This window comes from Tamandua tetradactyla, chromosome 3 (assembly GCF_023851605.1).
Source record: "Tamandua tetradactyla isolate mTamTet1 chromosome 3, mTamTet1.pri, whole genome shotgun sequence".
Classification (NCBI taxonomy): Eukaryota; Metazoa; Chordata; class Mammalia; order Pilosa; family Myrmecophagidae; genus Tamandua; species Tamandua tetradactyla.
In genome coordinates, this window is record NC_135329.1 from 214,081,613 (window position 1) to 214,106,174 (window position 24,562).

General features: G+C 50.2%; 1 long non-coding RNA gene across 1 annotated transcript; it reads right to left on the reverse strand.

Moving 5' to 3' along the window:
* Positions 1 to 10,901: 10,901 nt before the first annotated feature.
* Positions 10,902 to 12,915, reverse strand: LOC143676653 (uncharacterized). The gene is made up of 3 exons (XR_013172239.1): positions 12,866 to 12,915; positions 11,692 to 11,743; positions 10,902 to 11,293 (listed from the first exon to the last, which is right to left on the reverse strand). It is a non-coding gene; the product is annotated as an uncharacterized LOC143676653 (long non-coding RNA).
* Positions 12,916 to 24,562: the final 11,647 nt, after the last annotated feature.

The window sequence follows — 24,562 nt, forward strand, 5'->3', positions numbered from 1 at the left end:
ATTTAATCCAGGAAATTGCTTAAATGAGTACTGGTAGAGCTGAGTATCTGTGGTAGGTTGAATCATGTACCCCAGCAAATGCATGTTCTTACTCGTAATCCAGAACCTGTAAGAGTGAACCCATTGCATGTAAAACATCTTGAAGATGTCAGCTTTCCATGAGGTGTGGCCAACTGGAGCAAAGTGGGCCTTACTCCAGGTTCCTGGAATCCATACAAAGAGAAAGGAGAAAACATCACCATTGGAAAGGAGGCAGAAATACAAGCATCCAGCACCAGAATGCCACAGATTTGGGGGAGACAACAAGCCTTGCCAACATCTTAATTTGGGGCTTCTTCTAACCTCAAAATGATGAGCCGATAAATTATTTTGTTAAGCCGAAACCAGTGTGTGGTATTTGCGATAGCTGCCTGGCAAACCAAGACAGAACCCAAAGGGGATGTTGAGGCCACACATCAATAATGTCAGCAGGCACCTGCTGCCTTCCCCAGGTGGCAGGTCCCAGGCAGGGGCAGTAGAGCCCTTGCCACCTGATGGAAACTGTATCCGTGGTAGGCACATCTGGACAGAGCTTAAGTCTTGGAGAAACTCAACTGTGACCAGAGTCTTCTCCAGAAGATGAGAAGGGAGACAGAACTGGGTTTTTCCTATTTTCAGGCCCATGAGTCAAAACCAGATTTACCCAAGATCTGATAGCAGTGCAACTGGGAAATGAGGTCGCTGAGATGTCAGGCAGAGCAGAGGTAGGGCAGGGAATGGTCTTCAAGTGGGGTTGCCAGATTAAATACAGGACACCCAGTTCAATTTGGATTTTAGACAAACAGTGAATAATATTTTAGTGTCACTATGCCCCACTTGGTATTGGGTACATACTTAAAATAAAAATTATTCATTGCGCATCTGAAATTCAAATCGAAATGGGCATTTTGTATGTTTATCTGTTAGATCTGGCAACTAGGAGAGCAAACAGGCAAATAACAGTTTGCTAATATAATCCCAGAAAGATCCTCTCCCAGAAAGTAGCAGTCATGAAGAAAAGGGAATCTTGAAAAAGCCTAATGCTTCATTGCAAAAATGAAATACATATAGTAGGGGAGGGAGGTAGCAAAGGAGTTAATACACCACTCTCTTCATAATACGTATAGGAGAGAGCAAGGGAAAGGGACTCCCGGCAATGCCTGGGAGGAAGTCGGGCGCTGGGGGATGGACTGGGGGTCTGCACTCAAGAATTCTTGATAATGAGTCATGTCCCTAATTGAAGTCTGAAATCAATTAGAGGCAAAAATAAGTTCGACCTCAAAATCCAATCAGAATTAAAAGCATAAGGCATAATTTTGAAGGACGCGAAAGAACAACTTTGACTGGGGCCCCTCTCTGCCTTACTGTGTTGTGGTGGACAAAGGCAAAAAAACAGGAAGGAGTTAGACAAACACATCATTTCTGTGTGGGCAAGTCCGGAGCAGTAGCGAGGGCTCTCATCTCTTCTCAGAGGGACAAACTGGGTGGAGACGGCTCCGACTCTGGGGTACTGGATTATCAGTGAGTCTGATAGTCTATGGGTCTATTAGGAGGCTGGGCTTTCTCTGGGCATATCAGGCCCTACCTCTTCTTCAGAACCCTCCTTTGCCACCTCTCATCAACACGCATCCACTGGAAGCACTGTCTACCCAAGTGGAGCAGGTGGGCACCTCCCTCATGGCGAAACAGTTCCCTACTTCCCAGGCCTTTGCCTACCATAACTGACTAATGTCGTGAAATAAGGAGGACCTCGAAGCACACTTATTACAGTTATCATGGGCTTATTCCTTTTGGCCACAACTAAGGCTGGATCAACTAAGACTGGATGCTGCAGTTGATGAGACAACCATAACAGCAATATTCAGGAGTGAACTATTTCCTTACGAAAGGGGTACTTCTGAATATTTCATCTAAAGTGGTTTCCAACCACCAACATGTAAATGAAAAGAAGAAATCAGCAGCTCAACCATGGTTAACCCTTCAAGATGCTTGGCTGGTCTGCTAGAAACTTTTCTTGTCTACCGTCATTTCTATATAAAAATTCAGATCGTGCAAAAACTTTGAGGACTGGCATGCAATGTCAAGTTCACGCAACCTGTCCACAGTAGAATTCCGGCCTCAGATTCAAAGGTTGGAAAGGGTTGCTGCCCTCAAAGGTCTTATGATCCAAAGGGGGATAGGCCATGGATGAAGTGAGTTATGAGTAGGAGAGCCGCATGCTAAGAGGGGTTATGAGTAGGAGAGCCGCATGCTAAGAGGGGTGTAGGGTCCCTACAGTTTGAGATAAGAGTTCTAGCTTGAGGAATTGGGCCTCCCAGATTTTGATGCTTCTCTCTAACTCTGACCCCTCTTCGTGAAATAATCCCTTGGACCACAGTTCGCCAGAGCTTCTTACAGAAGTTTCCACTTGTGTTTAACATAGTCAAGGGCTGCCACCGCTGCAATCTTTAGAAACAAAAACAAAATACACTCCTAGCCATGTGTGACTATTGCATACTTGAAATGTGGCTATGTGATTGAGAAACTGGGTTTTAAATTTTTATTTTAATTAATTTAGATTTTAGAAACTTCAGTCAATAAATTCTCATTACAACAAATGGCTAAAATGAGCCAAAAAAAATTTAAAACTAATACAGTTTCAGTTATTGGAAAACTTTAAAGTACTTTGGAAATACTTAGGCATGTTACCTTACATTTTCAACCATAAATTTCACGAAATTTAAATTCAACTGAAGTATTTCTGATGAAAATTTAGTGACTGTCTTGAGATATCCAAGACTTGGTAGGAAAAAAATGTAAAACTGTACAGATAATTTTATATTGATCAGATGTTGAAAGGGTAAGATTTTGGATATATTCAGTTAAATAAGATATTTTATTTAAATTAATGTCCCTGGTTCATATTTTTTAAGATGACTACCAAAAAGTTTTAAATTACACATGTGGCTCACATGATATTTAAAGCAGCACTGCTTCAAATTTCTCTCTGTTTATATACTGCATTCTTCGTGTACCTAAAATGCGGTGAGCCCTGGGCTTCCCCCACGCGTCCTTGACCCTGCCATCTAACTACAGCAGTGACATCAGGTGGGTGCGCTGTGACGGCTCTGCCAGAGAACAGGATGGAGGTGCACTCGCAATGCAGACAGTAGGTGGAAACTCAGAATTTTCTTCCCAGCCTTGTTTTTGTTTCCCTTTTTAATCCCCAATGGAAAAGACACTTCAGTAGCCCAGAGTAAAGGAACAGGGGCTCTGCAAAAACAAAACGAAGCATTGAAATGATGAGAGATGCCAGTGTCCCTGCGATAAACGCTAGATCGACTCCTTGAGAATCCATGTGAAGATTCTCATGGACTCAAGCATTTGTTTGATTTCTTGGCCCCCTACCTGGGAAACTCTCAGGGCTAGTGCTCCAGGGTGCCTGCAGGATGGAGCCTGGGGGTGTCCAGTGTCTGGAAAACCCTGAAGGGAATGTGGGGGCTGGAAAGGGAGGGACAAAGGGCAAAAGGAACACCCAGATGACAGTCTGCTCGGCTGCACGGAGTGGCCTGCGTGGGAGACACGCCTCACCGTGGTATGCGTCTTCCAGACTGCGTGTCTGCAAGTTAAAGCGTTTTCTTCCTGCTAATAAGATACCGTGAGCACAGCCAAGGGACCTCATTAATAACCTATCATTCTGGCCCCTAAAATAGAAATGGAATTGCAGCTTCCCCCCCGCTCGCGCTAAAAGACAGCCACCCAGCTGCAGGGGGGACAGCGTGGACGGCTGCCTAAGTGCTTTCCCAGCCTGAGTCTCAGGGCTGTTATGGGGTGGCTCCATTGCCGGCCCCGACGTTCACTCTTTCAGAAATAATGATAGAGACTGGAATAGGTCAAACTCATGGAATATACAGGGTTCAAAAGAATGTCAGAACGAGACCAGATCTCTAATGAGGCCAGACCATGTCCATCTCATTAAGCAGTGAAATTACAAAGAGGAGAAACCGGTTCTTATTATAGGAGCCTCGAGCTCAATGATCGCGGTAATGGCCAAGAATGAAATTAAAACAACCAGCCAAGGCGTGCTTCTGCCAATTTCTCTCCATATGGTCAGAAGAGAAAGGGGGCTAAAACCTTAGAGATGAAATAATTTATTTTCTAAAAGTCCAGGTGACTGGCAGGGAGATCATATTATAACCCAAAACAGTAGTTAACAGACTAGGGTCTTCGTTTATGGACCCTCACTGCAGTGGGCAGGGAGAGGGAGTGAGTCCTGGGGAGTAGCATGCCAAGGGACCGCTTAGAGCCCCAGCCTGGTGGCTCTAAGTAGCCACTATGGAAGCTGCTTAGTTAACAACTCCAGCTGGGGGGCCTAAAGCACCAGTGCTGAGCCTTGAGGAGACCCTAGGAGAACCTGCGTGCACAGGGAGGAGGGAATTGGAGCCCTGGCAAGCAGAGGGCAGTCCCTGCAAGCTGTGGCTGGAGGCACAACCCAGCAGAGCCCTGGTGACCTAAACAGGAAGCCAAGACCAGCCCCCAAGGAGAGGCGGCCTGGGGAGGCTGTCAGCTCAGCTAAGCAGCCATGCCCCTGGGTTCTCGCCAACTTCCAGCTGCACCCCAGGAAGATGTCCAACAGTGGTGCCCACAGCTTCACCTGGAGAGCGCCAGCGGATCGCACGGCCCAGGGCCAGAAGCAGCAGCATATGGGGGGCGGGGGGCAGCCACACGCTGCCTTCTTCCACCAGGGGCGACTCTGCCAGGGCACGGAGGGGAAGCCGGCGTCTCAGACTATCATGAGAGCCCTTGCCCCTTCATCGGTACTTGAAAATATTTTTAAAGTACAAAATACAGTATGTTTAACTTACAAAAAAAAAAAAGGAAAATAAACAAATGTCTCTACAATCCCACTAGGCAGAGACATCCAATGGTAAAATCACATAGCACACATCACGGTTCGCCTGCACCATTTCTAGCCTCCTCTCTTCATTTAAGAGTACACCTTGAACATTCATCCACGCCACCGGAAATGTTCTATATGTCTATTTATTGGGTTCAAAATGCTCATTTTCAAATATGTACAAATTCACTTCTCCACTGTTTGGGTTTTAAGTAAAGTATGTCTACATTGTCTCTATTTCTACAGATTTCACAAGAATTCCCTTTAGATAATTTCTCTTGTTCCGTCCTCTGCAGGCTCCAGCAGGATGGGTCCTAGCCAGGTACTTCTTTAGCTCTGCTTGCTGTGCCCAGGCCGCCTTGCCCCTCAGCTGCCCCCAGCCAACAGCTGAGCACAGCAGAGATCCTAAGTCAGGCCCATGCTGGGGGACGGGGGGCTGCCTCGTGACAGTGGCAGAGGCTCAAGGACACCCCAAACTTTCCTGAGGTACTCACCCCAACATCTTTTCCTCTCTCTTTCACGTGGGGTGAGACTGACATGACAGGTTCTTCAGCCTGACCCAGCTCCCTCCCCATTTTCTCCCACAGGCGTTTTTCCTAAGGAAATTCTCCCCATTTTTATCCCATTTTTGCATCTGCTTCTTAGGGGACTGGGCTAAACCAGGCCAGCTGCCCCCACCCCCACCCCGGCAGGGTCTCCCCTTGCAGGTCTCTGCTCTGCTCAGGCCTCCACTGTCGTGCCTGCAGTAGCTGGAACCATTGTTCAACGGAACACATCACATTCCCACTTTTCTGGAATACACTGCCTCCTCCCTCTTTGTCACCAGGGTGACTCCCAAGACTGCCCTTTTGGGGACCCCCATCGTCCCTTTTGTGCAGCAGTTTTGGGGATCGATCGCCTTGCCTGAGGGTGGAAGACCTGGAAGTGTGGAGAAGGAAGGTGAAGGGACGTGCTAGGAAGAGGAAGAAAACTTCTGCTCAGTTCGCCCGAGTCCTTGTGCCCAAGGCACCAGGCAGGGTGGCACCTTCTCCCACGGCACAGCACTGGTGGCCGGGCCAGGGGACGGGGAGCAAGTGGGGAAAAGTGGAGATTCTGTGAGCTTCATCCCGGGTGGATTCCACTGCATCCACGTCCATTCGCCTTTCTCTAGCAGCCCATCCTCACAGACTCAGAAACATTGTTTTCCTTTTGCTGTCATTTCCCCCTTTTTCTATTTCTTCACAGAAATTCTCGTGAGAAGCTGGGGAGACTTCGGTGGGAGCTTTTTCCAGACCACTATTGCATAAGGGACAGACTTAATCCCTGTTTGAAATCCATGTCTCTACAGACGGTCAATATTTGAGATGAAATACACCTAACCAACTAAAATCTGTTTCAGGAACCTCATGGCAAAGGGTATTCTATTTCTTGCCTAGCAATAGGGAAAAAACTGTTTCATTGTGGATTTTGTTAAGTCATTCATAAGCTTTGGCGGGTCGTCACACCTTTACTCTTCCCAGTTGGCACATGAGAAAATGTGGCAAAAATCACAATGACAGTTTTTGCAAAAAATGCTGATGGTGTAGCGATGAGACCAAAATCCTGCATTTTGAGGCCAAAACTCGAAGATGTTTGGGGAGAGAAGACAATTCTCTGCAGTGAGAAAGCTGCAAGTAGGGCCAGCGCGGGGAGAGCGGGCCGGACCTGGAACAGGAGCTGCGAAGGACTCAGTGCAAACCCAGACCTTAGAGCAGCTCCGCCCACCACGGCCGCCTCCAGCCTCTGTCCGCCTTACCATGGCCTTCGCCCCAGGCCCCGGTCCATCCCCCGGGCAGCACCACTGGAGGAGACTCTGCCAACCTGGACCCTAGCCTCGCTCTGGGGCAAAAGAACTTCCAGACAAACTCTCAGCCTGCCTGACATTAGTCCGGTTTGTGATTTCTTGCATGTGAGTTTGCATGCGTGCGTTTGGGTCAGCACACGAGGTGCGGTTCGCGCACTGGGCTCAGTTCTTCAAAGTGAGTCGGTGTGGATGACTCCAGGTCATCTAGGACCCCAACACCACACAGCAGGGTTTGGGGCAGGTGGCCCGTCCTGACCCGTGAGCCCCTTCGGGTTGGCCTGGCTACGAGTGCATGGAAGAGTAGGCAGCGCTCAGGGAGGGTGGTGTAGACAGCACTCCAAATTAGTGCTGCGTTCACACACACGCTCACACGTGGTGGGGGCTGAACCATGTCCCAACGAAAGGCGTCTTCTCCGTCTTAATGCCATTCCTGGAGCTGTGAACTCCCGTGGAAAGAACACCTCTTGAAGATACTACTAGTGAGGCTGCGGTCAAACGAATCAGGGAGGGTCTTAGCAGAAACCGGAGGAGCAGACACCAGGAGAGAGAGAGAGAGAGAGAGAGAGACGGCCAAGCGAGGGGAGGCAGACACCCGGGCCAAGGGACCCCAAGGATGATGGCACCATCAGACTTGAGGGGGACACGCCTGGACCTCCTCAGTGGAAGGACAGAGTGCCAGAGGCCGGAGGAAAGCATGAAGAAGGTGAGAAGCGACAGCACAGGGGCCGCCCAAGATGGCAGTACACGAGAACGGAGAGAAAGGCTGAGGTCTGCAGAGAACCGCTCGCCACCGCGGCCCTATGCCACTGCTTCCTGGGGCTGCCAGACAAAGGGACAAACCGTGCGGCTCAAGACGCTGTGGTTCATCAACTCACAGTTCCGGGGGTCCAAGTCCCATTCAGGGGTGGGGGTGGCCGCACACCTCCCCCAGGTCCCAGGGACGGTCCCTGCCGGCCTCGCAGCCCCTGCTGCCCCACGTGTCGCTCCACCTGCTGCCCCCACCTGTCTCTGGGCCTTCCCTCATCTATCTCTGAAAAGGACACCCCCATTGGGGCGAGGGACCCCTTAGTCCCGGGTGGGCTCATCTCAAGCTTGACCTTAATTAAATCTGCCGAGACCCACCGTCCGCCTAAGGACACGGGTTCCGCGGGGTTAGGGACGTTTGGAGGGTGGGTCTTCACCCCGGCCCAGCCCACCCTGCAATTTCAGGACAGGTCCGGGGCGCATGTCACGGAGGCCGCCCGGCCCTCCCCTCTGCCCCTGCCCCTCCTCTGTACCCTGGGAAAGCAGCTTGTCCCCACAGAGTGGGCTGGACACCGTGAAGAGGTGGCTTTCCGGTGGCAGCGGCCAGGACGCCGCTTTGTTGGGACCTGGGCCCGGTGACGGCCCAGGGTTGGGTTTCCGAAGCAAACTAGAGAGATCAGGAAAGGAAAGAAAGGGAAGGACACCCGAGGCGAGGCTCAGCCTGCCTTGTGCATGGTGTGGCTTCTGCAAATCCCGGGAAAACGGAAGATTCAGCTCGGGGCTGCAGCTGCAGCCGGTCCGGCAATTGCTCTGCGGGGACCACCACCTTGTGGCGGGTCCTGGAGTCGGTGGCCCTCGGGCGTCCCGACAACGCAGAGCAACGTCCCAGGCTTGTTATAAAGCCCATGACCGGGCGCCCAGCCTGGCCTCCGCACCCGGACAAGCCCACGTGAGGGCCCAGAGCCGCCCCCAGGCTCGCCCACCGGCCGGGTGAAGACGCAGCTGCCCGGGCTCCCAGCCCGCCCTGTGCCCACATCACTCCCGCCATCCCGGGTGGGGCTCGAAGCCACACCCTGCCCCGCCGGACGCCCACTTGCCTCCAGGCCCTCTCCCCATGCCTGCCCCCATCTGGGCAATTTGTAGGGGTTTTGTTCCTGTTTTTGTTTCATAACTGTGGTGGATTTGGCCCGTCCCCAGACACGTACCTTCTGGGAAGCCATGTGGGGGGATCTAACTGCAGGCACAGCCCCCGCGCCATGCTGCATGCCACCTCCCCACCCACCCGAACCTTCCATCCCTCCCCACGGCAGTCAGACCCCCACAGGCAGGCAAGGCTATGGGGGGGGCCAGCCAAGGGTCTCAGCAAGAGTGATTGTGACCTGTCAGAGAACAAGGAACAAGGCGTGGGGGGTGCAGGGAGCAGGAAGTCAGCAGTCCCACCCACCAGGCACTCAGGGACACTTCGCTGGGGCTTTCTAACGAGTCCCCACAATAACTATTCATCCCCCCATTTTACAGATAAGGAAACTGAGGCTCAGGGAGGCTAAAAACATCTTTGTTTGTCTAAAGTGTCCCTAGACAAAATCAACCCGAAGTGCCAATGGGTTCGCTTGATCACAGATGCTCAAATACCGCTGGCTTGTGACCCCTAAGGGAAGGGGGGCCCCCAGCAACCCTCCCCAGACCCTTTCAGTTGTATCTGCGTCTCACTTGCCGACCATGGAGCCAAGGAGGGCAGTGTCTTCCAGCTCCACATTGTAGGTGTGCCCCAGGACAGCCTGCAGGGAGGACTCACTGGGATCCAGGGGTGCTGTGCCCCGTCAGCCCCCCACTGCAGCAGACCTGGGCCACCCCCCGATGCTGCACAGATTTGCTCCCCTCCCGCCATCCACGCAGGGCGCAGAGGGGGCAGCCCTGGGGCAGACCCTCCTCTCCTCTCTAGCCCCGGAGGAGCTTCCTGGGGCTGCTGTCACAGGTGACAACTCAGTGCCCTGAAACCATGCGAAGTCACCGCAGGGTCGCGGGGGCAGAACCCTAGCCCGGCCTTCTCTGGGCTCAAACTGGGGCGCGGGCAGGACTGGGGCTCCCCAGCCCATTGGCTCATGGTCCCTGGCAGTGGCCGTCACCACTGCACATCTCGGTTCTCTCATCTGCTTCCACTGTCACGTCTCCCTCTCTGACTCTGACCCACTCTTGCACCTCGTCGTCCACCCTCAGGGACCCTGTGACTCCGCCGCCCCCCAGCCCCGAAGCACCCAGAAAACACCCACTTTGCAAGGTCAGCAGGTCGGGAATGGAAATTTGGAGGCTGCAAGACTGAGCCTCCTCCACATGTAAAGCTCACACGGCCCGTGACTGGGACACAGACATCCTTGGAGGTCCTTCTTCCCCCACGCCACTCCCTATCTCTGTCCCCAGGCACCGAGCATGAGGTCGGCTCCCGCCTGCAGACCGCCGAGGCTGCTCTGCCCATTGCAGGACTAGACAAGGCTCAGCTAGACCAGCCCGGGGCCTCCTGGCCGAGTGCAGCCCCACCCGGAGTGTCACAGCCGGCGTGGAGCCCAGGGCCAGGCTGACCCACACAGGGAGAAGCCAGCAGGACAGGTGGGGTGCACAGTCTGCCCTCCCAGAGGCCTGCGGGCCCCGAGCTGTCAGGCCGTGCATGCATGGGGAAGGGGTATTTGGTTTCCCGGGTCTCAGAAACAGCCTAGAATCCAACTCACCCCCGTGACGGAAGCCCCTTCCTCACTGGCCATGGTTTCAAGACAAGCAGGTATTATCTTCTTCCTTCACCTGAATCCCCTGTGCTTCTCCTGCCATTGTCCCCAGAGCTCTTTGCCAGGCCCATGGTCATCTCCAGGCCCCCGGTGACTCCTGAGGTCTTCGCCCCAGCAGCTTGTGGGACCATCAGGTTCTGTGGGACAGAGGCCGCCACAGGGAGTGCCCCTTCCTCAAAGCTATCAGTACTGTAGGAACCCACAGCTTTTGGGGTCTGGTGGGGTAGTTCACTCCTGACTCCAATGGGGTATTGATGACAGTAATGTGGGGACAGAGGCTGGATGGCTTGGAAATGGAAGGGCAGAGGCAGGGGTCCCAGGGGTGGAGCCTCAAGCTGGGGGCATGATGGTCTTTAATTGCAGAGCTAAGGGTGGAAAGCAAGGATGCAGCCAAAGGCAGGAGGGTGGTCCTAAGTGATTCTGGGAAAGCAGCTGCTGTCTGCACCTGCCTTAAACTGCATGGAGGAATGCAAAGGTCAAGCTTGGCTAAGGGGCCCTGCACATCACCCACCCCCCACCCAGGGCGGGGAAGCACAGGGCTGCCACCGGGCCCCTGCCACAGCTTCAGTAAAACCCTTCGGGTTGCCTCTTAGACCCACAGGTAACCCTGCCCTCCACCCCAGTGGCCCCCCTTCCGGGACAGGGCATAGTTTGGCCTCCAGAACTGAAACCCTCGTAAGACAAGGACAAAGGCTGATTCCCCCACGTAGGAGTAGAAAAGGACACAAACAGAAATGGCTGGAGAGAAGAGCTGAAAATGAGAGATGTGTCCCAAAACTTTCGTGGAAATGGTAATACAACCAGGTTTCAGGGCTAGAGTGGAGGTTAGGGCAATTAGGGAGTTTAGTAGGTGACCAATTGTGATTTTAAAAGGGCTCTGCACTAAGACTCACGTGAGGGCAGCAAAAACCTGGGTGATGCGGAGATCACAAACTGCAATGGAGAGCGTGGTCGGCGTGGTCGGCGTGGTCGGCCGAGGGTAAGGCCTGGGCTTCCTCCACAGTCGCCAAAGGCCCCAGTTATGAGATCTCGATTCGGAGAAGAAGGTTGCCAAGCCTACGTAAGAACCTGCCCTGGTCAGGGAGCTTGAATTAAATCCAGCAGGGACACCCCCCGCCCCCGCCGTCGCGGGGCTAACAACCCCACGTCCTTTGACGTTGCAACTGAACTGCCCCTGTTAGCAGCTGGCTGGGCCGGTGGAAGTACATGGGATATTTTCAAACCATTTCTCAGGGAATGCACTGGACTACAGATCTGCTGAAGGAACTACCAGGGTGCCATTTGGGGCTTCTCAAAACCCCCTGCCGAGGGAGAAAGCACATGCTGGGCTCAGCTGAGCTCGGGGTGGCTGGTTGCTGGGTTCCTACTCAGAGGGGGAGCAGCCCCCCACTCTCCTTGGCTGAGTGATTCTCCTACAAGGTGTGCAGGGCCCTGGACAGAAGGACAAAGTTCACCTCTCATCAGCCAGTTCACACAGGACTAGGCTCCGCCAATCCTGGGCTATACCTAGAAAGAAAGAGGAGAGAGAGCATTTAATTTCCCAATATCCTCCAGATTTATTTAATGGGAAATCCTGATTTAAGCACAGAACTTGAGCTGGACCTTCTGTCTACCTCCTATGATCTGTGTTCACAGACTGGAACCACATTTGTGTCTCATCTGCACCCCATTTGTCTTTCCCCTGCCTTATCTCCACCTGAGAGCAACCACTTGTGATCTCTTCACTTAAAACAATATGATCACACTGTGTTCCCAGCACTGTACCACAAAGAGAGAAAGATGTGATAAATCACATTTAAACACTGCAAAGTTTGATTTTCACTTCTAATATCTGCCTCTGGAGATTCTGCTAAACCTCTTTTATTCCTCTGTTCATAAATTCGTATGATAACTTTATTTGGGATTTAATCCAAATTCCCATTATTCATGGAATTGCACTTTCTCAGCATGTAAATTCCTCCCTTGTTGTGAGTTTCAAAGCTTTGGAAGAATGACAGGATGATGGTTCTAATTTTCATGGGTTTCAGAACTATATCTTAAAAGCATGAATGTAGTCTAAATTGGTTTTCAAATTAAAACTAAGGTAAAAATTGTGTTACTGAAAGTATCAGATTTATACTTTATGGGATGCTTTAAATATATTTCCATCTACCCTACTGCCACTAGATTTTGGACCATGGCATGCAACAAGCATCCAAAACTTTGGCATCAAACTGCCCCAGTTCAAGTCCCAACTCTATTTACTAGCTGTGTGAGCACATGGAAGTCACCAAGCCTGGGTTTCCTCATCTGTGCAATGGAGACAATAATACCCACTTCCGAGCAGTTACTGTCATCTCGTTGGTGAAGTTTAAATGATTCGGTGCCGATGATGAGCTGAGAGTGGTGCTTGGCAGAGTAACCCTAAGAGCTCACACTCACTGGGGGCTCCCTGTGCACCAGGCACTGCTCTAAGGACTGCAGGTGGATTTACGAATTAAACCCATTCAGCAACACTATGAAGCAACGCCTCGTAATCCCCATTTTGGGGAGTAATCACCCAATGGCTTTCAGTTATTATCTGGGGAATCGGCACTCGCATCCCCTCACCCTGGTAATGCAGCCAGATTTCAGTTTCAAACCACTCACCTGTCCCTCAGCCCCAGGACTCTGTGCAGGTCAGTCATGTGACCTTGGCCTAGGCCAATCAGGTGTCTCCTTAAGATCGCCACAGTGATTGGTGTACAGGGGTCATGTGACCCAGATTGGTTTACAGGGGATCACGTGACCCGACAAGCCTGTCTTGTGTTGTCGCTGAGACTTCTGGGAAAGAGAGTCTCTTTCTTTCCCGCTGAACTTGAACCTGATCCAGTAAGAGGCAGGGTCTGCCTGAGAGCGTGGCAACCAGGAGGAAATGCTGCCAAGGACTGGAAAAGGAGAAACCAGGTCCTGTTGGTATCATGTGGCCGCATGCAGGCAGCCTGCTTGGCACGGGACCCGACTCCACACATCTGCATTTCTTGAGCTCACAAGCTCCCTTTTGGACTAGGACAGTTTAATTGGGATGTCCAGCACAAGCAACAGCTAGAGTCCTAACTAATTCAGAAATGTAAAAGGCATACCTATAAAATACATCTAGGAAGACAAACCCCTTTCCAGGTTCCTCTTGTGGATAGCCCATAGCATAAGAGCTTCCTGGAAAAGGATTGAGCAGACAGCTTCAGTCCCAGCATCCACCCCTTACTCTCACCCTCATCAGGAAGAAGAGCCATCTCTCTGTTGGGCAGAGCTGATGCCTCACTTGGTCTCTCTTGGCTCTTTCACACTGTAACCAGCATCCCCCCAGCAGGACATTATCTCAGCATCGGTCCGTGTCCCTTCCCAGGCCTGAGCATGGCCTTGAAGCTCCTGACCTCCTGCTCACTGGTGCAGGAGGCTGTGACACACCTCAGATCTCCAGGGATTAGTCTGGGGCGGATTTGCCTACAGCCAAGGATTTGGGCAAAAGTAGCAGCAGCCCCACCACCTGCTCCAAGCCAGTTCTACTGTCAGTAGAGCAGATACTGTGTTGCACTGTCCATCTGGCTCCCTGCAGTATTTTTCAATGATTCCAAACCTGGAGGGAAGAAGGGTGATAGCATAGCTGGATAACACCAAATTCTATTTGTTTCATAATTTTCACTGAGCATTTTTTGAAACATTCTTATTTACTTTCTGAGTGCCTGGTGTGCAGCTTCCTTTAAAGATACACTCCCCTTCCACTCACATGGGTGACATTGGCCTTGAATATCTGTCTACCTGAGGGTCCTAGAGTTTGGATGTGACTTCTGAAAACATGAGCTGTGGCTCCTTTCACATCTATTTTTTTACTTGAGATTTTGGCTATACATGATGAAATCATTTTACAATTCTTGATTGGTGAAGAGAACTATTATTCCATACCTTAGAAACTAAGTAAGTTATACTTCCATGGGATTTCTTGGTATGGTGTATTTTGAGGACATGCAATCACTTGTTTACAACATGACTGAGAACTTATAATCTCGAGTCAGGTTGAAAAGCAGGTTTCAGTATGCTTTTAACCATGCTTTTGCTGCTTAGAATCCTTTAGTTGTATAAAAGGCCAAAACAAACTCATGCTAAAGAATTGTGCCATGTCCCCAGGCCTCTGGGGGCGGAATGCTCTGACCCATTCTTCATCCAGTGCTCCCTGAAACGCTTTGCCTGGCCTGCCACTGCTCTTTCATACAGTGCAGTGCAAACAGTTTGGGATTGGGAGACAAAAGGAGTTAGATTCAAATTCCAGCTCTACTGTTGATGAATTCTGTGACCCTGGATAAGCCTCAGAATGCCTCATCTTTAAAACACACCTACTACTTTAGGTAGGTTAGAGGACCTGCCACACATAGGGTGTTGTGAGGAGTAAGTGAGCACAATGCCCAACACATAGCAATAACTCAATAGACAATAACTCCTAGAGCAGTCTAATCCTTAGCCTCACCATCAAGGCCTCCACCAAGTAGGGTCCTTGGCAGCCCTTGACAGCCCAATCTCCCCCTGGGCTCTTATTTTGCATTTCTTTCATAAATCTTTGCCATGGACTCAGCTTTTCTACTGCTATATTCTACTGTATTCCCCTGATTTTGTTCTTTCATGGTGGTTTCAAGTACATGAATCCTGCGTGGCTAGCTTGGTTTGGGCCCCACAAAGCAGGACATTACTCCTTAGCCATTTGGTACTCACAGCTACACAGGAGGCAGCCTATGGATTTGAAATAAAAGTGGACAGACCTCCCGTGTGCTGGGCAATGCTGTGAGGAGAAAGGCAACCACCTGAGCAGGCAGTGCTTAGACCCCATCTGGGCGAGAGGGCAGAAAGGAGCCCTTCTCTGGTTCCATAATATAATGGAGTGCAAGCATCCAGCGTGGCTGGTATTTATCTGTGTCTTGGGACTTGGGGCTGCCAACCAGGCAAACCCCACCTTCTGACCCAGGGAATCTAATGGGCTTGGACTGTCTTGTGTCACCAACGCAGACCTGTGAGATCATCTGCAGTAACTGCTCCTCGAAGCAGACACCCAGCCTCCTGCTGGCCGCACTGGCCCCTCCCTGCCCTCTGCCAGCCCTGCCCATGCCACCTGGAGGCTTGGGAAGGATGCCTGGTCTGTTCCAGGCCCTCTGCCTTGCCACAGGCCCTGCCTGCACTTTCCCATCACGTCTATGCAAAACAACTTTCCCAACCTCTGGTTCCTCCTTCATTCCCAGCCACTGGACTGAACAGCCCTTTGGTGAACAAAATTCTGGGATAAGAAAATTCACATTTAAATTCTGCCACACGAAAGATATTTAACTTAACAGCAAGGTCCTTATAATCCTATCAGACCATTTTGGCCTAACCAATTTCTGTGAGCAACTTCATTTTTTGCCAATCCTAGAATTAATACTAGTGTTATATTCTATCACAGATTCTCTGTTTTGCCTTTGCAATGCTACCCACCATGCTGAAATCCAGCAGCATTACCCTGGAATGGGAAGCAGCAGTGCCTGCGTGGGTCATATGCTCTGGCATGTGCCGGGGTGCCCACAGGGTTTGCTAGTGAATAGTGACTATCAGGAGAGTCCCTGTCCACAAAGCTCCTCATTACAGATGAGTGCAAAACAAGGAAACTATTAGGAACTGTTTCCTCTCCCTTGGGACTGATGGGGCGGCATTTTGCTTTCCTCCCCGCATTTGCCCTCAATGATTGAACTCTTCAAAGAATTCAAACCATATGGAGCATTTCCAGTTCATCCCTTGCAGGAGAACTGAATGCAGCCATCCATGATTTACAGGTTGGACAACTGGGAGTGGACGGGCCACCAGAGCCTCCTCCCGGCCACCCAGGCAGAGCCTCAGAGAGCAAACCCTCCACAGAGGGCGGCATCGGGGCACACATGCGTCAGCCTTGCAGACCAAAGAAAATCCTTCTCATTAGAGCCGAGGGCTGAGCAGCCCTGGAAAAGTAGCACGCGCTCATGAAAGCATTCAAATGCTGAGTGCCTTCTACAAGACAAATTTTTAAAATCCATAATGAAAATGCAGCTTCTCAGATTGTCCAGACCCTGCTGCCAGGCCACTTTCTGCCTGTGGATGGCTTCCTCAGAGTCAGTGTCCACCTTGGGTGCTACAGAGTGAGAATGAGGACTCGGGTGTTTATATGGGGCCCCACCCCCCCCAGGGTCCTCACCCTGGACAGGAGAACCAGGAGCCCTGTGTCCTGCCGTCAGGGTTGGACTTGCCAATGAGACCAGGATTTCAGGGTGCTTTGACCACGACGACTACCCACGCCCCCAGATGTTGTTAGACGTGCGAGCTGTGGGGGATGTGCTGCCCTTTCTGTTTGCATGGCATCTAAGAGAGGAGGCGGAAGTAGCCAGTCCTCTCAAAGTCGCCCCCCAGACTGGAACTATTCACTTCTGTTGCATCCTATTGGGCAAAGCAAGACACAAGGTCAGCTCGGATCCATGATGCGACCAGCCGCACCTGCACACGGAGTCTTCTGGGGAGTCCGGCCCCCACACTCCTTTCCTTTGAACAGCTCCCATAGCATTCCCCCGAGAGTATGGACTCTGGGTTCTCCGCCCAACCCTCTCCACCTCTGCATCTAGACTGTTGTCCAAGTACAAGCAATGCCCCAATGAATAAGCTTGTGTATGTCATTTTTTTGTATCTTTGGAGGTATATCTTCAGGTTAAACTACTAGAAGAGGCATTGTTGAGCAAAATGATAAATGTGCACGTAGTTTTATAACATAGAGTCAAATTCTCTCGCAAAGAGTCCCACCATTTTGCTGTCTCCCGGCAGTGTGTGGGAACACCTGCTTTCCCGCAGCCATGCCAGTGCAGTGTCATATCAAACCTTGGAATTTTTGCCAATCTAATATGTGAGAAATGGTATCTCACTTTTTAATATTTTGTTACAGATAAAAGTTGCATTTTTCCCTATGTGTCAGGGCCGTTTTTACATTGTGGGAGGATCTGCTCAACTGTTGGCTCATTTTTCCAATGTGTGTTTGGTCTTTTTTCTCGATTTTTCTTATCAGCCTCCATATGGAATTTGACCTCAATCCTTTTCATTTTTACGTGACTGTAGTTTCCTGACCAGTGAGAAGGAGTCATGGCTCAAGACAGCTTTTCTAACTCCGTAGAGCTCCCTCTTGCATTACTTTCATGAAGTTTTTTTTTAAAGTATGGCAGATTGGCTGCTGAAATTTACTGCTACCTTTCCCTCCCCCAGTTGTATCTGGATATTCTCTCTCCTATTTCCCAATTGTCCCTATTCTGCAGATGTTCACTCCACTCCCTGAAGTTCTTCTGGGCTTGGGACCTTGTCTGGAAGAAAGGACCACTCGCTGCATGTTGGGTGTTAACAGGGTGTAATCTAAGCCCCTCCAGCTTCTGCAGGGACACCCTTTGATCATCTACTAAGCCCCGTCTAGCATCAGCCGCTGCTCTCAAATCAGCCTTCTGTGCTTTGTGGAGAAAGCCTGTTGGATACTCTGGGGTTTTATTCCTCCTGGGTCCCTCAGATACCTTGTCCTCTCCTCTGGATTCTTTTGCACAAACACCAAAGACATAGCACACCTTACTTGCTAATGGTTTGTTCTCATCTGCTTGTATTTTAAAGATCCTGAGAACACCTCATGACCCAGTTTGATTGTCAATGTTATTTGTGGGTTTTCGTTTCACTTTCTCTGTTTATTCAAAGATTTTAAAAAGACACAACCAATATGGGCAGCTGTATTAGCCCCACCGCTGCTAGAACAAATTCCATCCATTGGGTTGGCCTAACAATAAGGATTGATGGGTTCACAGTTTCAGAGTCTGGGAGCTTGCTTCCTCCTGGCATTGGTATCTTCTGGCTGGCCAGCCATCTTTAGAGTCCTTAGGTGTTTCCATCACATGGCGACACCCATGGCAGCGTCTTCTCTTTTCTCTTCCAGGTTCTGTTGACTTCCAACTTCTCATTGCTCCCCGTGGCCTCTCTCTCTCTCTCTCTCTCGTCAACGTCCTTTGCTTCTAAGGAACTCAGCCATCGTGGATTAATGTCCACCTTAACCAAGAACATCTTCAAAGGCCCAATTTACTAATGGGGCCACACCCATAGGGCCAGGGTGGGACCTGAACATGCCCTTTGTGGGGGACGATTCAATCCCTAACAGCATCTTCACAGGTTTCCTCTCAATCCTTACAAATTCATTATATATATTAGTTAGGTGGACACTGTGTTTCCTATACATGTTGCATATATTTTCTATGAGGTCTTTGTTTGTTGTTTACCTTGCTGGTGTATTTCTCCCCTCCCTGGGTTATGCACAGATTTCTTAACATATTCATACCTAGAACTGATTTAGATCTCAAGATGTGGGGCTATGAGCTGTTTTAATGGGATGAGACTTTGGGGACCTTGGAGGGAGGCTGAGTGTGTTTCACCCACGGTAGGGAAGTGAGTTTTTGAGGCACACAGGATCGTCTACGGTGGCAGCATCTAGATGGTCCCCAGGGGTCGTTACCCTGTCACTGGCACTCATGTAATTTCTTTCCCTTAAGTATGGGTCAGATCTAGTGACCTGCTTTGTGGCTCACACACCCATCTGAGAAGGACGTGGAGGCCATGGAAAACTAGGACGAACAGAAAGTCTCTTTCCCCAGGAAGCTGTAGTACGAGCCCCTGCTTTGGGCTGTGAGTTCCTGGACAGCAGGGACGGGGCTGTGCCCCCTGCAGAGTTGCCCACAGATTCCCTGCAAGACACAGAGGCCCAGAGTAGCCTTCAACACACCCTCCCGCTGCGCTCCTGACGACTTGGTCCAGCCTGCTGGACGGAGCAAGAAGGGGGACCACAGGCTGGAGGAAACTCGAGAAATTTAGAGACTCATATAAGGCCCAGGAAAAGGGACACCCAAAAAGCACAGCGCCCCACTTGAAAAGTGATTCTGAGATGAAGGAATTAATGTTCCTAACCTGGAGAGCAGGCAGGCGCAGTCAGTCCCTAACCTGGAGAGGAGACAGGCGTGGTCAGTCCCTAACCTGGAGAGCAGGTAGGTGCAGTCAGTCCCTAACCTGGAGAGCAGGTAGGTGCAGTCAGTCCCTAACCTGGAGAGGAGACAGGTGCGGTCAGTCCCTAACCTGGAGAGCAGGCAGGCGCGGTCAGTCCCTAACCTAGAGAGCAGGTAGGTGCAGTCAGTCCCTAACCTGGAGAGCAGGCAGGCGCGGTCAGTCCCTAACCTGGAGAGCAGGCAGGCGCAGTCAGTTCCTAACCTGGAGAGCAGGCAGGCGCGGTCAGTCCCTAACCTAGAGAGCAGGTAGGTGCAGTCAGTCCCTAACCTGGAGAGCAGGCAGGCGCGGTCAGTCCCTAACCTGGAGAGCAGGCAGGTGCGGTCAGTCCCTAACCTGGAGAGCAGGCAGGCGCGGTCAGTCCCTAACCTAGAGAGCAGGTAGGTGCAGTCAGTCCCTAACCTGGAGAGCAGGCAGGCGCGGTCAGTCCCCAGCCTGGAGAGCAGGCAGGTGCAGTCCCAGCCTCTGGGAAGCTGAGGCTCTCACGGTGCCGCAGCGCCACCTGGTGGAGCAGCCTGAGCACAAACCTACGAGGACCACAGGCTCTGGGAAGCTGCTTCCCCCAGGACTCTATTCCATGCAGAAAACTTAAATATAATGCTTGGTTTCCACTCTCAAAGTTGAAAAAAAGACATGTCTTAAAGATCCTGTGTGAGTAAGGTTGCAGGACTCCCAAACCTAGCCTTCGTATAATTAATAATAATAGCCATGTATGAGTCCAGATACTGGACTGGGAGTCATCTAATTGCATCCTTAAAAACTCTTAAAGGGAATTGCCGAGTTCTACAGGTGAGAAAACAGACTCAAAAGGGACTGAGGGGGCGGGCCATAGTGGCTCAGCAGGCAAGAATGCTCGCCTGCCGTGACAGAGGACCCAGGTTCGATTCCCGGTGCCTGCCCATGAAAAAAAAAGTTAAAAAAAAAAAAAAAGGGACTGAGGGCCCCAAGTTACACAGCCAGGAATGGGGGTCCCCAAGCCTGTGTTCCCAGACAACTCTGCTATAAACTGCATGGGAAACACGTGGCAGTTCCTACTTTGGTCCCCCAAAATACACCATGAATTCTATTTCAATTCCCAAAACCCTTACAATGCATGCCTTAATGAATATCAACTTTCTATTTAGCAGCTCCAGCTCCTACACTGATTCTGATAAGGCATAAATCACTTGTATGGCAAAGTTTACTGATCACATGATTTGCAAGGGTGCTAGGCTAGGGACTGTGGGAAGGATCAGGTAGGAGGCTCACACTCTGGGCTAGTGACTATCACGCTCCAGTGGGCATAAGGATGATCTCAGATGACTCTAAGGCTGAGAAACTCTGCACTAAGGAATCAAATCAAACCCACAGTTAGTTATCAAGTGATGGCTGCTGGGGTAAGGCCGTGGGTTAGACTTATTAGTCGCCACGACCCAGATGGGCTCCATCAGAAAGCTCCTGGAGGCTCAGGGAGCCTTAAGCATGCAGAGGCAGGAGAGAAGGGGGAGCAGCCAGACAGCAGTTCCCAAGGGGGAACAACAGTCTCCATTCCTTTTCTGGAAATGTGCAATAACAAGACCCCTGATTGAACACATACGCTATGGAAATGGAGATAAATCCAGGGCAAATAGGTTGGCAGCAGCTTTCAATCCAGATCAGGAATGCCAACACGTCTTACCTTGCATGCCAACTCTGATCCTGTGGTGGGAACTGGCTCGAGTTCATGTTGAGGAGGGTTCTGGAGCCATGGCCAGGCTCCGTGGGAAAGGGGGCTGTGATTGATTAGTTAGGTCTGCCCTGATCAGCAGCTGGGGGTTGCATGCCCTGAATTTGCCTTCTCTGATTCATAAGAACTGTCTATCAAAAAGCTGTGTATGGAGGAGATGAATAGCATGGTTGGGAGGTACATTCAAGAGAACTAGATAGTTCTAGAGTCCCAACCAAGTGGAACTGGATTGGGGTTCTGGGTGATTCTCTATGTCTTGGAGAGTAAAGATGATGGAAGTAATGAATCAGCCAAAACAAAAGGAAGTGCTGCAGGGCAAAAGGCCAATGCCACAGGCAGAGATACTGGGTACTAGTTGGGGAGCGGTGCACAAAGAGGAACTCTGGGAAGTGATCAATACATAGCTGCCCTGTCCTTGGCTCCAGAGACAAGAGCAGTCCAAGCCAGGCCACTGAACTGAGGTCTGGAGGCATCCCAGGAGCCATAGTGCTGTCAGTGGGGAAGGGAGAGCAGCATCCAGACATGCTTCTGTCTTAGGAAAGTGTTCTCATTTACAAGCTGCCAGAATGCGATTATGCCAGAGACACATATACCAGAAATTTTCAAAAAGGGGAATTTATTAAGTTGAAAATTTACATGTTCTAAAGCTGTGAAAATGTCCAAGTTAAAGCAAGGCTATATAGAAATGTCCAATCTAAGGCATCCAGGGAAAGGTTCAGGAAGGCCAGTGACATTCAGGGTTTCTCTCTCAGCTGGCAAGGCACGTGGCAAACATGACAACATCTGCTAGCTTTCTCTCCAGGTTCCCATTTCATGAAGCTCCCCCTGGGGTGTTTTCCTTCTTCATCTCCAAAGGTTTCTGGCTGTGTGGGCTCTCTAGCTCTTTCCAAAATAATTCCTTCTTAAAGGGCTCTAGTAAGCAATGCCACCTTGAATGGGTGGAGACATGCTTCCATAGAAACCATCTAACCAAAAGTTACCACCCACAATTGGGTGGGTCAGCTCTCCATGCAAACAATCAAAAAGCTTCCACTCAGCAATATTGAATGAGGATTAAAGGACGTGGCTTTTCTGGAGTCCACAAGAGATTCAAACTGGCAGACAAGGGTTCTTGTCATCCTAACTGGCACAGGGAGTACTGCAAGGGATTGGAACAGGCAAAAGAAAATGAAGCAACAACGGACAAAAAGGAACAGGAAGAAGGCAAGATACTCTTCTAGGGAATGAAGACAAGTGAACACATTAGTCAGCATTCACTCAACAGACACTTGCTGAGTACCTAAGACAACCAGCCTGCTGTTAAGTGTTCACAGTATAACAAGAGTATAAGACATTGCCGAGTGGAGCTTACAAAATTAAAATGAAACTAGCGATGAAAAACCTAATGGATTGTGCTATTTTCCCACTCACATTGTTAGCCAAGAGACACATCTTCAATAACAGAATGATGAGTGTGAAAAGGGCTTTAAAGGTGTCATTTTTCGGTAAGACTGGCCTGTCACTTCTCAGACTGCTCTAGGTTTCCCTTGTTCATTTGCTTTCCTTCCATGCTTTATTTATAATCTCTTTGCTTCTAACACTGGCATCAATTTTTATAGCTTTTCTTTATTCCTCCAAACTTTCCCTAACATTTATCTGCCCTTAGCTCCAGGGCCTTTCTGAAGTTGTGCAAAAATGGTCTCTTTTATTATTCAACTGTGAACACAAGCATTAGTAAAAAAAAGGGAGAAAAAGAAAGAGACATGTCCTATTTTTCAAGTTGGAATTGTTCAAATTGTCTAAGATTTGGGGGGGGAACATCATTAAAATAATTTTACAATATTAAAGAAAAACTTGGAAGTCTTTTACACATAATCTCATCCCTTTAGCCTTACAACAACTTCACTTCTATGTTTCTTCTAATATTTACGCATAAATCTAGTTTTGAACATAGTTATAACCAAGGGGCATATATAATTTTTTCCATGTTTTTCTTAACATTATTGCATAAGAACAATTTCTACATTTGATTTTAAAAGTTCCAAAACATGCCCTTGAGTTGGCGGGCATGGTATGGTACCTATTCACCCCACTGGACATTTAGGTCACTTTGAGTAGGTAGGCTATCGTACTTTATGATACTACACCATTTCTAGACAGAGCATATTATGGTGGTTGGATGATGTACCCCAACAAACTCATATTCTTACTCTCAATCCACATGCCTGAGGGTGTGGGCCCATTGTAATAGGACCTATCAGAGATGTTATTTTTAGTTGAGGTGTGGCCCAATGAATGAGATTGGGTCTTATCTAAATTAGTGGAGGCCTTATAAAGAGAACACAGAAGTCACAAAAGCAAGAAAGGAGAGGACACTGTCATGTGCTGGGGAAGCCAAGGAACCTCAAAGATTTCTGCAGGTAGCACAGTCTGCAGAAGGCTGCAGATTTTCAGGAGGAAGCAGGCATTACCAACATCTCAAAACCCTGAGCCAATAAATTCCTGTCACTTAAGCCAAAACTAGTTCATGATATTTGTCATCACAGTCTGGCAAACTAAGACACTTATTTCCTCCTTTGCGATGATGTCCTCAGAATGACTTCCCGGGAGCAGAACATCAAGTCCACATGGCTAAGTAAGATGTCATGGCTCTTGTGTACCGCCATCTTGTTTTCCAAAATGGAATATCCACCTCAGTGCCACCAACAGGGAATGACTTTCCCAAGAACTCCACTTGGGATTTCACTCATCAGAGACAGAAATGCCTAAGTCAGTGGTCCAATGGCAGTACCTGAGCAAGCTGCAGTCATCTCCTGCACCATATCAGTATTCTCCCAAACCCCAATTCCCCCAGAGCAGACCCATCTGAATTAACAAACTCTCTATTCCACTGAATCTTCAATGCTTTCAGAATTTAAATGCCACCCATTCCCTCCTCCCTGCTCTTCTAACCTGCCCACCCCTGCCTCCCCAGCCTGCACCTGCCCACAACGCAGCTGTCCACACCCTGAGGTTTGTCTGGCCCCTAGCACGAAACCCAGGAACCCTCACCACAGGGTAAGACTGGCTCAGAGGCTTCTTTGCTGTGATTCTGACCGTGACCCAAACTGACCATAAGCTCCACCCAAGGCCCTTGTCCCTTGAAGCCCACCCTCCAGCTCCAGGTCCCGATGTTTCCTGCTCAGTGACCACATCTGGAGATCTTACCGCTTATGTCTGTGAACCCTCATCCCCTTGCCTGCCTCCCTGCCTAGCCTGCGAGCCCGAGGATCCTCTCTGCAGTGGCTGATCCCTGTGGGTTTTTCTCCTAGAGGGTTTGACCAGAGCAAAGATGACCTTACTGCCCTGAAACTGCAGGTCTGGGTGGCTGGTCCCCCTTCCCTGGGGCCCCAGACAGTCCTGTTCCTCTGAATGGGGGTGAAGTCTGCACCCCCAGAAGGCCACTTCTGTGGGTTACATCCACAGACCCCCTACCCTCAGCTTCTGGTGGGGCTCAGCCAAAGGAAAGCCCCAGCAGGAGAGCAGAGGCAGGGGGGGTGGGGCGTGGGGTCAGCGTGTCCATTCCCCAC